Source organism: Phoenix dactylifera, chromosome 16, assembly GCF_051530095.1.
Source record: "Phoenix dactylifera cultivar Ajwa chromosome 16, Ajwa_hap1_PhDact_Kaust_v1.1, whole genome shotgun sequence".
Taxonomy (NCBI): Eukaryota; Viridiplantae; Streptophyta; class Magnoliopsida; order Arecales; family Arecaceae; genus Phoenix; species Phoenix dactylifera.
The window spans coordinates 17,691,736-17,706,491 of NC_143205.1; positions in this window are offsets into that span (position 1 = coordinate 17,691,736).

Consider the following 14,756-nt stretch of genomic DNA (forward strand, 5'->3'; position numbering starts at 1 on the left):
ATGTATGTGTCGGAATATATTTGTATGAAGGCATGACTCATGAACCAAATAAACTGGATCATCGTTAGGAGCAGTAATCTGGGCCCAAACTACTAAGTCTAGTCTGTTTCCTGGAATGCCTTTAGCACAATTTTCCTGACATTTGCAGGCTTAAACTAAAGCCCAGCGCAAAACTAACTGGCTATTTCATGCTGAGGAATAAATAATATGGAAATGAAACCTAAAACATCCCAAAAGCAGGACGATAAACATTATCAACCGAGGGCTTCATCCAATAAGACTAGTTAAAAAATATTATTTAGATTTTTTAATTCTGTATAAGTATCCAAGATCTATCTAGTACGTAGCCGGTGAGGGACCAAACACATGCCCGCATAAATTCTCGCATAAGCAGTCTAAAAATTTGTAGTAAACAACCCATTCAAAGAAGATATAACTATGATCTCGACTGACCTGCCAACGGGTTAAAGTCAGCCTTAACCAAACCACTATTAGGTTCGGGCAAGTTCCAGTCAAGATGAAATTGCTTCGATACTGGATGTTCTCTAGACCCAACCAGACCTAACCAATTGCCATACCCCTAATCAGCATTCGAGTCGGCCCGAGCAATCCTTCAAGGTGTTAATGGTTTGCTGTCTTAGAATTGATTCAAGGTGAAGGCATGCCCTTTTGAAGCCTAACTTCAGGCACATCCAGCAGGCTATGCATGGGCTCTAATGAGCTAAAGAGAAGAAACCTCACAAGATAGCCCGGAGATTCTCTCATCTTTTCATCCTGAGTCCCTGCTACGGACTCCGCATGAGGTAACTTGTCTCTTGTTGGCCAAAATGGCGAGCCTCCCCCACCGATGCCATTTTTCAACTGTTGTTAAGCTTTGGTTTCCTCCATTTTGTGGCCATCTTGACATGGAGACAAAACGCTAGCTATAGTGAGATAGTAAGCACATGTGCTGCTTATTAATGTGTTGTCTGGGGCTACGTGAATTTCTATTACAGTGGAAGCCCGTGAGCTCACATACGATTGTACCATTCTTTGTTTTTGTTGCTTCAAGATTCTTAGAGTATATGGAGCAACAGTCATCATGGTAAATGACACCATGATCGGAGTCATCATGGCATGTTCGGTTGTCCAAAGATTACAATGGTCACAAGTGGATGGATCAGTACTCTCTCGGTATATTCAAGTCGTAGACCTTTGGCTTCAATCTACTTTATCGTCTATAAAGGTAAAGGCTACTGTATCCACCTTGTCTTTGCATGTAAATGGCTTTTTATATGATTTACTTACGAGTCCTGTACTCCCACATTTTTTTTATTATAAAACTATGCATGTTAATGCCCAGTAGCTCCATCCATTTCTAATGAGCGTCGAGTAGTCTGTATTGTGGCCCTACTAAGGTTATCTAACTTCTGTATCTGGATGCATGGTTTTTATTCTAGATGATGTAACTATTATACTCGGTCACACTTCTTTTATTTGGAATCTAGCTTCTAGCTTCTCTTTTTACCAAAAAAAAAAATAAGTGCCAGGTTAGGTTACGAGTTTTTGCATAACTAAGATAAACCTATGGAATCTTAAAAGTATCACCACTTACCAACTTAAAGGTACGGACAAATTACATATATGTTAGGTATGAGGCCAAAATTCTATACACAGACCTTTCTACTACTCTTGGTACCAGGTTTCACGCACCTAAACGGCAAAACCTTCCCAAACCAACATGAAACCCCACAGGCTCTACGTAGCAGACGTTTCTCCGGTCAGGTGCACGAACTAACAAGGACCAAAGGACCTTTCCTGCTGGAATTCCAAAACAAAAAACTGCTAAGAGGAATGGTGCAAACAAAAATTCGTACATCCAGCTAGCTTTTATCACCTTCCAACTATTCCTTGGCCAAATAATTAATGGTGTGGAGAATCCAAAAGTCTTGTCTTTCCTTTCTTCCCTCATCTTCTACTGTTACGTACTTCTCTGAGAAACTGAAAGCTTTCCATGAAAAGAGCAAGCCAGGGTGGTCTGTTTGTCTTGCATGAAGTGCTTTCGGTGGGAGATCGGCCTATGAGTATCCATAAGCAGAGGTGGCGCAGGACCATTGCTGCCGGGGCAGCAGAACCTTTTAAAGATGAATTGATGGTGGTGGCCATGTCCTCCACAGGAGAGAGTGCACCGGCTCCACCAACCTTTAGAATTTCAAGATGATAGTTTTTAACTGTTATCAGAAGTTGAACTCACTAGCAATGTATGCATACCTAGAGCTACATTGGATGGAACCTCTAGAATTCACAATGCCACAGGTCAAACATTAAAAAACCTCGCCAAGATCAGTATTCCATCTACATGCTCGAGTAGTTAAAGATTTCTTTTCTTTTTTTTTGGCTACGTGCAATTTTGATGTGGATTTCTCCTCCCTTCAGTGTAGGGCCTTCATGTATTGAAAACAAGGTCTATGCTTCTGTTTGCATGCTTGTCCACATACGGAGTTTTAAAAGAAAAGGTGTTTGTGGAGTCCGAGGAAAGTTAGATGTCTGCAGCTCTATCCCATGTGTAGAAATATAATTTGTGTGTTCTTGCACCAAAACCTATCTCTTCTATGTACAAAGCTTGCTTATTAATCTTAATATAGATTATCTAACTTGTATGCCTAGCCACTACTTTAGTATATGCTTGCAACTCAGGTTCTCATGTTGGTTTCTGTCCACCTAGATAAGCACCATGAGTTAATAAGGAAGGAGGCCAAAACATGGAAAGGGGAAACAGGGCACACATTTGCTAATTTTAATTTCTTTAAAGTTTATGGTGTTGATGTTAATTAATCAACATTAGAGGAAAGAGTTCTTTTTTTAGAAGAAATTGCCCCGTTGTTTCATTTTATAAGATGAGAAATGAAAGTAGGGAAAACGGGGATGCGGATTGGGGGGCTTCCTCTGTCGCCAACCATTCAAGAGATACCTAGTGCTTTCTGTGATGTACTGCTTTTTGACTTTATTGGCTGTATCCGTACACGTTATGTATGATAATTCCGTTTCAGCAAAAAAAAAAAAGTAGGAAAAATAATATGACATGTTCAGTTGAAGCACAAAGTTTTGAAATACAAGAGCCTAGGAACAGGTGATGAAGAAGCTGTTAATACAATTCGAGGCAGCTGCGAGAGACATTAATTACCAACAATGTTTGAAGGTTGGCTTGCTTTGGATTGGAAGATGCACGTCTCTTTCCAACCAAATTCTCTATATAGCCATAGAAGGTTGGAGGAAAGTGTTCTAATCTGTCTAGCTGGTGATCAGACGGCATCCAATATGAGAGCAAGTGGCATGTAGCTAAGGTGGCAACATCTTTTCGGTACCCTCATGAATGCAATCAGTTAAATAGAAAGATGAGCAACAAGATACATAAATCTCAATTATATTTGGCAGTTTTTATACTATTTGAAATTCTCTATTGAGTCAGCCTGCTTTTGTTGTGGATCCAACAAAAACAAAGAATCAAGAAGTTTGGTTGCAAGCATTGAATACCCCATTATCACATAAGAGGAAAGCTTTCAACAATAAGAATTTAGGGTGAAGTAAACTTTCTGCAATAATTTTTTTTTACATGGATGCATGACATCTTCATGGCACTCAAAAAGTGCCTGAAATGCAATGAAATAGTGGAAACATTCAGCATATCTTGATTTCGGATGCTTGACAACTTCGTCTGACCCTCCATATGCTCAATAGAAAAGACTAAATGGTATCCTACAAATGGTCCGCCATTGATGCAAGCTTTTGGTAGATCGTTGATATGAAATGATAACTTATTATTTTAAGACATAAAATGGAGGTCACGATCAGAGTTGGAATTATCCGATTCTTCCAAATGTTGATCCTTCCAAATAAAAAGAAATAATTAACAATCAACTGATGTGACTGCTTGACATTGATCCAGTGCTAAGCTTCAATACCAGCTGAGCTATTCTAGTGGGAGGGACAAAAGAGCCTTCAAAGAGGGACTCACCCTTGCATCATACAATGGGTTGGGTCATGTCTCGCCAACATTAATCATGTGAACAAAAGGACCCCCTTCTCCGGACGTATCTTCTTGTCCGAAGCAAACCGTAATTACCTCCCATATGACAAGAGAGAGCCGAGCCGTGCAACCTTCTGCCACCTAGCAAACCACCGCATGCCACGTGTACTAGCCGTATTCCCCCATGCAGCTAAAAAACCAATGAAACCAATGGGTGTACCAGCTGCTGTCTGGGCTCATGTGCACCATGTGGGCTCCCACCTCCACGAGATACAACTAAGCTTCGGAGCCAAACGCCATTGGAGGCTCAGCTTCTTTCTTCTTTAATTTTTATTACCTTTCCCTTATGTGTATCATCTCCAGTCTCCATAATGGAGGAGCTGCTCTGGTGGTGACAACTTGGACCAAGGTCGCAAAAAAAAGCACTACAGTTGTAGTGCAGTAGCAGCGGCAGCAGCAGACATGCATGTTATTTGATGAGAATACACAGCTTTAAAGTATATACGAAGCCACAGGGAAAGGACTCAAGGAGCAAATGGTTGTTCATGGCCCCTCCCTGCACCAAAAGCAATGATGTGGATTTTGATGCCATCCCATCACTTCAAATGGATGCGTCCGAGTTACCATCCGATTTCCCACCCAAAGAAGTGTTGATATAAATGTGGTACATGTCAAACATCAGCATGGGATTCACTGCCATCGGCAGTCATTTCATGTGGCCCTCCAAGTACTGTAGCAATTCACTTGGTGAATGGATTTTTTTTTTGACGAGAGAGAGAGAGAGAGAGAGAGAGAGAGAGAAGGTGGATGTTTTCTTTTATTTTATTGTGAAGGGAGGAGACAGAGCCAAAGTATTCTTTCGCCCGTGACCACCCACCCTCCTTGGGCCGAGTCTGCCTTTGTCCTCCCACTCTTTGCCTCAAGGCTTTTTATAAGATGGCACATTGTTTTGGATCAGAATGCACATGAGCCATCCGGAGTTAGCCTGTTTGCACCCTCGCCATTTTCAGTGGGTCCCATGTTTGATTCTAGATGGCGACACTCATGCTAGTTATTAATTTTCAAAAAGTATATAAATGATAAATGATTTCATCACAGCTCTCTTGAGTGGTTTCAAGACATGTATGCAGTAATATAATTCATCGTCGTAGGGTGATTCAGATTTTGTTATGAAAAGAAAAGCAATAGAAAATGAGCTAGATTCATTCCTAGTTGATCAATCTGTCTATCCAACGCAGCATGCAACAGGCCACATGTTGGTTGCACATCATGCATCCAACAAAATCAAACAAAAAGAGAGGATGCCACGATCCTTCAATTTCTAGATTTGTAGAGTATGGTATGTCGGATATATCTTGTTAATGTGAGGTAGCTTGCCATTATTTTCTTTAAAAAAAAGGCAAAAAAGAAGAAGAGAGGAAGCATAAAAAATGGTACACTTTTCTATTGCTAATCAAATTATAGAACGAATTAGAATTAGCCCGAACTTGATTTCTTGCAACTATGCAGCAACTCTAGCTTCTCTTTTAATTTACAGGAGTCTGCCCAAGGTCATGCAGCCTCAACGCATCGAAGGCAGGCTTGAGAGCCTATGTGACCAATCACATCAAAACTACATCATAGAAGTTTTCGGCTAATTTTTTTTGATGAATTTTTGAATATGCACGAGAGGTTGCACTAAATGGTATTATATTTTATCACAAGGTAATGAGGTGGCAGGTCAGACCCGAAAATTATAAAGCAAACCATGAACATGGGAGAGTAAGCAAGATTAGGAACCATGAGATTCTTTAATATTGGGATTTGGAAATTAATGCATTTAATATCCAGGTCAGGATAAATGGTGAATCTTTTGAGACTCCGCGGTCCTTATCAAGATCGCAAGTCAGCAGCATGAGATTCTAAGAAATGTCCTCGCTAACAGTTTAAAAAAAGGGGTCTCGATCGAATTAAATGATGCAAGACGGCACTGCAATTCAAACATGCTACATGATGATGTTGGCCTTGATGTGACCCAAGCCATAAGATGTCAAAAAATCTTGTCCTTGAAATCATATGCCAACCTCAACGGTTAGAAAGTTAGTATACATCTTGCGTTTGTCGCCCAACAACACTTGACCGTTATATTCTCAATAAACAATATAATGGTCATCAAGTTTCATTCAGAATTGATAATTGCGAGGCTTATGTTCTGTAGTTCTTTAAAGTCATCCAGAATTAAATGGCAGTTGCACAAAGATAGGAATTAGAAATGTTGTGGCGCAAAAATTGAGTTTTTATTTACATGCTCACCTCTAATACATAACATAATGGCTGGATTTAAAATTTTGTGCTTAGCAATATATTTTGGCAATGCACTAAAAATTATCATGCAAAACATTGGAAATTTCCAAGTATGCATGTATTGCCTGTCCAATTAGGATGAAGAAAGTATTTTTCTTAGTCCACTCAACTTATTTTTTAAAAAAATTAAATAGAAAATCAGCAAAAGCATAACAAACTGAGTTACATCTCAAGATGGCGGACATCTTAGATCTTGAAAAATTATTTATTTTTTTATTTAAAAAATACTTCAACAAACGTCGTATGGATAAGTTATGATATTCAAAAATTTATATATAATTTGACTTCTTGATCTGATAGATTTTATTTTTGGACCGATTCTTATCATAGTGACCAAAGTGAACTACATCGGTAAAGCTTGATAGGTCTAAAATAATAATAAAAAAAATAATTTCAACTTTGTAATAAAAACCTAAGGGACATTTTTGTGCCGATGCCTCATTATTGCCTCTATAATTCGTATTGATGGTCATATTCGGCTTTTTTTAGTAGGGTTGATTATGATTCTATTAAATGCAAATAAATCACCAAGAACTCATGATGCACTGCGAACGCTTGGAAATGGAGGTGGGCAAACAATAGTGATATATTTCAAAATCAACTTTAGCTAACAAAGCAAACAGACTAATAAGAGATCACCACCCAGCTATAGACTGACCACTCAAAACTTATCATGTGATAAACTCAGAAGATGCACAAAGAATCCTTTGTATTTCAGAACTCCCTTCATCTAGCAATAGCTCAGCTATGATCGCTAATTGTTTCCAAACAAACGCGATACGTGAGTAATATGCACGACCAAGAAATGATAGCATTATCCACGAGCGAAATACCTGGGCTGTTATCATGACGGCCAATGTACGTGCCCGAACTTCTCGGCGATAGACTTCTACTCTTCATCTCTATATTACATTCTCGTAGGTCCTCCAGGTAAGTTCTTTTTTGATTTTTTTACGCCGCCTCTCTGCCATTCTCAAGCCTTCTCCTGTTTACTGAGAACGGTATTTAACTTAAGCATTGGAGGGTCGGCACACTTCGGTAGATGAATTTTCTTGTCTTTGTTGTTTCAGATTAGACTAGCATTGGAGTATCGGTTAGAATAGCACTTCCGCCATCCAATATCTAGCCCAGAGGCATACAGTGTCAAAGCCGTCACCATCCATACGCAATGGCTGCCGGATCATCACTGCGGAGATATATAGTGACCCTCATCTAATCTTTTCCGATTCAGACGCTGGACGAGCCAAGTGAGGTATTGTGAGCTTGTCAACTCGACGTCTTGTTAGGCCGGTTTCCGGCGGCAACAAATGGTTGTTCTTTATTAAAAGCTTCTCCCCGTTGGACCGAAGATGAGGCTTAATTCATCGAATACAACCGTACTTTGGTAAACCTTAATTCCAGATGAGGTTTTGATGTTCATTTGGTTATACATTAGAAGAAGGAAACAAAAGGGATTGCACAATGGAGACTACATGTAGATTTAGTCCAAATTAGTCTATTCTTATCACTGTCATAAACCAAATATATCAATAATTGAAATACTTGTATCAAGAAAACGCAATTACAAATTCTTGGGCAGAATATACCATAAAACCACTGGCCAAGTCGCCAGAGAACTAAACCAATTTGTTGGTTTTCTTGTGGAAATGGGAGTAGTAGCTGAACCACCTAAACCTTAGTCGTGACTCCCATATTGGGAAAGTAGCCATCCTCAGCCACCCCACTTAGCGTCGGGACAAACGCCAGAATTATTTCTGGGAGGCCACTCGCCAGCTTTTCCTTGAATTGGTATCTTCTTTTAAGACATTCTATGCGCTCCAAAAGGACTGCTCACCCACTCCCACCAATGCTACAAGGATTTAAACGTTTAAAAAAAAGAAAAGAGCCGTTAAATGGCATTACCTCGGCCTTTAGCTGAGGCTTCTTTAGAGGAAAAAGAACTGAAGTCCCACCAAATCCAGCAGAACTTAAAGAAGGAACCGCATGTGTAAACAGTGAAGAAATATTCTAATCTCCAAGGATTCTTAGGTGGGATACATTAGTGCTGTGAGCAATCAATGGGGAACAGTAGTTGATTGATATAGTAGTTATCACACCTGTAACAATCAATTAACACGGTCTGCATCACTGCATGGGATTAAATTTTGAGATTAAAGTAATGTCAGTTAGAATGATCATTGATTGCCTCTGGATTACGATACAACTTGCCAAAATAACTGTTTATCAAATAATTTTTGAATAAATTTAGTTTTCCAACAAAAAGCACAAATGTTAAATAATGAAAGCTATTTTTGTCGCATAACAGCCAAATTTTTATTATTAATTTATGAAATGGGGGATTTTCCATAAAAATAAAATAAGGTTACATGGCTGTTACTGTGACCACTATAGTATTGCAATGACCAATAGTTGAACCCATGATGATATGCTCAACTACCTCTTTTTCTTTTTATCTCTGCGCAGAGAAGCAAAGGGCTCAACTACCTTCTTTCTTTCTTTCTTTCTTTTTTTATCTTTGCGTAAATTACAAAAATCTTCTAAAATTTATATTTATTACACTTGCATCCCATATTTGGTACAATCTACATTTAAATGTAACGATGTTAATAAAACTATTTATTTTATATAAAAATTTAAAATTGATGCTTGAATGGAGTGTTGCATGCCATACATTTACTTACATCTGAGATGGTTATTATGTTACTTAAAGCATATTTTAATTATTTTTAAAATTTTTCAAATGTGGTATTTGAATTTTATTTAAGATTAATAATTTAATTAATATTCTGTTAAGTTATGAAAGATAAACGTAGGTTTTAAAATTATTTAATATAAGTGTAATTTATTGTTAATTTTATAGGTGGTTTTTAAATTTACTCATGCAAGCCGGAAATCCTCAAATCAGACGGCTATGGGGAGGGCCACTTGGAAGGCTGGATGGAGCTGGGAGGGAGGAGTTGGACCGCAGTGCGATGGTTGTGGTCCCTCTGTCAATCATTTGATCCGTGGCTGACCGCATTTATGTAGTTTGGAAGTAACGGCGCAGTAACACCACGTGAGGACCCGAGCCATGAAGGGATGCGAACCCCACATGCAAGTGAGCCGGGTCCCCCTGGTGTACCCATTACTGGTATGATTCAATCAAGTTATGTAAAGGCTCATGTCTCAGCTATGTCACTGCACGAATGTCTTACGAGCAAATCAACATCTTAACCAGGCAGAGATGAAAAGTTAAAATTTTTTAATTAAAATTAAAATAATAAAAATAAGAGGAAATTAAATTAATGAAATTGATTATTACAAATTCATGATTGATTTTTTGATCCCTGATCTCATATTTGCCAATATGCATGTGTTAATTTCGAGATGCTATCAATTATTTTTTATTTTTTTAAAAAAAAATCATATCAGCTATATTTTTAATATTTTTTATTGGCAGAGAAAACAAGGCTAGGACGGTAGCCAATATTAATCAAAACCAACATATCGGCTAAGATTATAGCTTTGACGTAAATTTAGCATTTGATGCCATCAAATATGTATTAATTTGATACGGTAGATCTGATATATCAAATAAGCAAGCGCAAGTCCAATCTACGTCCACTTTGACTTATATGATCTAGATTATTTTTTGATTATTATTTTATATGGTTGACTGAGGCCGCTTTTTTTGATAGAAAGTTGGCTTGGGGCTTTTTATTAAGAAGAAATTCCAGCTTATGAACTAACTTAAATTTTAAAATATTTTTGTAATCATAATTTACTCAGTCCTATGATGCTGGACATCCAAGGTGTTGCAAATCAGATTAAAGTATCGACTCAATTGCAGTTTAGATGATGAGACCTCTAGTTTTGAGTACAAGAATTTAGCTTTATTATAAGTAAAAAGTCTTATCTTAACCTTGTCTTGTCAGTATGGAGTTGTTGTATGCTACGTCCATAAAAGATCCTGCAAGGGAAATCAATCTACGTAACCAATGTATATTAATTCATGTCGCAAAGTCATTTCCATCATCATGATGCTAACAAGGTTTAATAAATTAATATTACACATCAGCAGTTTAGAATATCTAATACATGATAGCATGGCTGAGGTTTCCTCACTAGTCATCCAAGCTCTCTCATTCCATCAATGAAACCATAATGTGATTGAAACTTTAAAGCAGGCTAAATCTCTCCAAGCCATCCGACCTAGGAATATGTCATACCGTACAATAATGTCTTTAAAAATATGTTAAATATTTATTACACTACAATAATAAAAAAGAGAACTGAATTTCAGGAAGAACAGGCCGAATACTATATGGAAAAAAACTTAAGATTTCTTATCCCGAACTTAGGACAAGTATCTGGGCAATTGTTCGAATACTTCTCCTGTTGTTCTGTTTCCTCTCCTCTCTTTTCGGAAAGCTGAAATTTCGGAAAATCGGATTTCAGAGTATAGGAATATTCCCCCTGAGAGGGATGAGGCCATAGGCCGAAGGGGGGTAAGAATATCCTATAAAAGATGGGAAGGGGAGGGGGTTCGGGGGAGGGGAAACCCAGATTACACTTCTTTCATGACTTTCATGAGAATATGCATTTTAGAAGAAAAAAAAGTTTGTGGGAATATGGTTCATTCTTGGTATATCAGCTCCCTACAACCACACCAATCTTTCCAATCAAACATTACTTCCATACTGCTTCTAAAAAATCATGGGATCATTTTGGAAGGTATGGGGTTTGTGATTAGAGACCATTTTAACAGGCTGACTGTAGTCGGAAGTCGGGGCACCTCAGGTCTGACGGCTGTCGGGGCGGAGTTACGGGCAACTTGAGAGGGCAAGTCCTATGTGAGGTGCGTTCTCGGTGCTGATAGCATATGCCTCAAGAGAGACTCATCCACAGTGATTGATTGGATTCGGAAAGTGGATAGATATGGGGATGGCCACCCATTGATCCGTGAGACCCGCATACTGGCTCGGAAGTTTCTCTCCTTTCAAGCAATATATATATTTTGAAAGGTAAACAGAGAAGCAAATTGGGTCGCCTCATTTGTTGTCCGGCACTCCGAAAAGTTCATCTGAACGACAATGACAGTTTTACCTTCTGTCTTGTTTCTTTTAATTTCATTTGACTCGGCAGGATGTACTCATATTAGAGCTATATGAAATACTATTTTTATCCAAAAAAAAAAAAATTATGAGATTCAGATTTTATATTCAAATGCTGCATGTGTCTCGTGATCATAAAATTTTGTTGTGATACCCTACTACATTCGTTTTCTATTTGCTCCTTAGAATCTTTTGTGTGAACAATTCTGATCACATTTCCAATAAAAAAATTATCACGGTACGAGAGCAAGGCTATGTACTGATCTCTTTGCTTTCTTTAAGTCCATCTTATCATCAAAGGTTGCACCATTCTTTGCTCCCCTTGTCACGTTGCAGCTGCTTCCAACCTCTCCAGAGATCACTCTCATGGATCCGAGGAGCAAGCCGTCTTTTTTTATTATTATTTATTTTTTATTATATCGTTTGGAATCAGTAAAGCTGAAGATCCTTTCAATACATATTATCTTCGCCTTTCAGACAATCCAGGTACTACGCTAGTTTAATTTTTTTTTAACTGGTGAAAGTTGCTCCACTTGGAGCCGAGCCATGTTGATGGCACTTGGTGCAAATAATAGAACAGGCTTCATTGATGGATCCATGTCCAAGCCATCTGCAACAGCTGATCCATATTATCTAGAATGGTTAAAACGCAATAATGTGGTTTTATCTTAGATTCTATATTTTTTATCGGTCAAAACCCAAGATCCTATAAAAAAACTAGCTGAAAGATATTATTTAGATTTTTTGGCATAGTACAAATACTCAAGAGCATAATTAATGTGGGACTAAACACGTACTTGCACGGATACTTCTCCTGTTTAAGTTCTGGCATTTTTGTCAGACTAAGAATTTAAATTTATTCAAATTTAATCACAAGCATCATGATAGGCTCGTGGTCAATACTTATAAACCCATACTGCAGTGTCCCGTAGCCAATAAAGGCTATGAACTGGATCCACTTTAATACCATTTATCACAACTTAAGACCTTATCCAAAAAGACTAGCTGAAAGGTATTATTTGAGTTTTGTAGCTCTATACAAATACTTAAGATCTACCTAATGCATAGCTGATGTGGGACTAATGCATACAAATCCTTGTATTATCAAAGAGTTAGCTGCTATTGCGTGTTTGTCGTATTATCAAAAATCAACTTTCTCAATGCAGTGCTCCCAAGAATTTTTCAAATTTGAAGTGCAATTTCCTCTCATGGTCAAGAGAAATCTTCTGCAGCTGCATATTTAATAAAAATTGGGAGGTTTCTGAGATGAGCTCACTACTTACCAGCCAATAATACCCCCATGTTCCTGTGCAGCAATGAGAACGCTAATTGGCTGTAAACAAGATAAGATCATGCAATTCTTGAAGGGGGCTAAATGAAGCATATGCTGCAGTTGGTGACAAATTCTCCTTAAATGGACCCCTTCCATTTTATCCTCTTCTTGTACTGGACCTGTTGAATGGGTGGGAAGGGCGGGAGTTTTCCTTCATGAGAGGACCAGTGCTCTACTCATATGTTGGCTTTACAGAATCATTATAATTTTTAGGTCCGCAGGAATATCTTAGATTTGAACTTGTTTCGTAATGGTTGTATAGAGCAAACTATTTATGGGACAATTGTTGTCATGGGAGCATGAGATTACCATTATGTCAAAAATGATACATATAAGTATACCATGCTATTAAATTGAGATATAATTATATGCATTATCATACTAGTCATTCTACATATAAATAGCAACATTCCTCTTGCTAAAGTTAACAACTTCAATATGGTCCCTCATCTTAACTTAGAATACCATTTTAGCTGATGGTGCATAGTATCTAGCGATCCTATCTTCCTCCCGGGATTAAAAATAGGAGGAATCAGGGCCAAATACACTATCAAATGTGATCGTGCTTAAATCGAGCTGGTTGGGTTGACAGGTCGAATCATAAATTACCATTCCTATAGAAAACATCGGGATTATAGTGTAGATTTCTATTTAGCCAAACTTATACAATAGCGTATGCTCAATTACCGCACCCGTCTCTTGGTTATACACAAGATGAAAGTGTTTAGGCAATGCTCACTAGGGATTAGTTTTGACAAAAAAAAAACAATCCTATATTTTTTTCCCTACAAAATCAATTATGAAGCGATCCTATTGCAAGGCCCGTTTGATCATTTTATTTTGATTTAACTTATTCCAAGGCATTTTTCCATTTTAGCAAAATCAAATCAATCCTCTAGATCTTCAACTAATTAATATCCTTTTGGTATTCTTTTTGATGGCCATTTGCCACTACTCACTATAATATATTATCTAGAAGTTGGTCCAATCGTCATTTAACATAAAAATTTCACATTTACATGGTTAAATTCTCAGCTTACATGTAGTTATTTATAGGAAAAAAAAATCTAACAAAACGTTAGATATTTATTGTCCATATGTGTGACCTTACAGGGAAAAAACTTCAAAAAGCTATTTTGGAATCGCAACCGACTTACAGGGAAAAAAGGTTAGCGGGCTTCCACCGCATTCCATTGTAGTTCTTCATCGAACCGTGAACCGCTCCAGCATCCCCTCCTGAGATCCTGCCAAGTGGCATTTCTTGGTGTCTTGGATTTTTTTTTTTTTTTGGTAAATGCTCCCTTCGCCCTATGGAATCCCATCACCGTCTCCATTCTCCTTTTCTAACTAACAATCTCAAAAAAAATATTTCTTCGAACAAATTCTTAATTAATTCCCTTTCAACGTTACAGTTGAGAAATGAGCCAGTGAGTGAAGACGCGTGCTTTTTGTTCTTTCCTCCTACCCTCTTAGGACGCGAGACCCGTCCGTGAGACTCTCGATTTGACCCTCTAATTTTTTCAGCTCGTCCGCCATTGGAAGCAAGTTATAGTAGAGTAGTCATAGAAGGTCAATTAGTGAGTCTAAATTCGGAGTCCAAGAAGCTAGTTCGTTCTAATGTATTACAATTATGAGTTGCTTTTTTATGCGTTGGATGGTGTGCGGTCAAACGGTGGATGGCGACCGAGAATTTATACGTAATGTTCTACGAGTTTTTAGTTCTCCTCCAGGACGAAAGAGAAAGACCCTGCAGAAAATTTTATAAAAGAGAAGATTAGATTAGACGATCGTCAGAGGGAAAAGGACCGAATACCCCTGGTCCCACTGTTTGGTAGAGTTGGTGGAATCTTTTGCCCAACTAGTATTAAACAAAACCATGTTCTCCAAACCGGATCAGCAGCAATTAGGAAGTGCCAATGTTTCTGCTTTTTTGTTTCTTCTAATAATTAGGTAAAAATAGCTTGCCAGCATAAGTCGAACT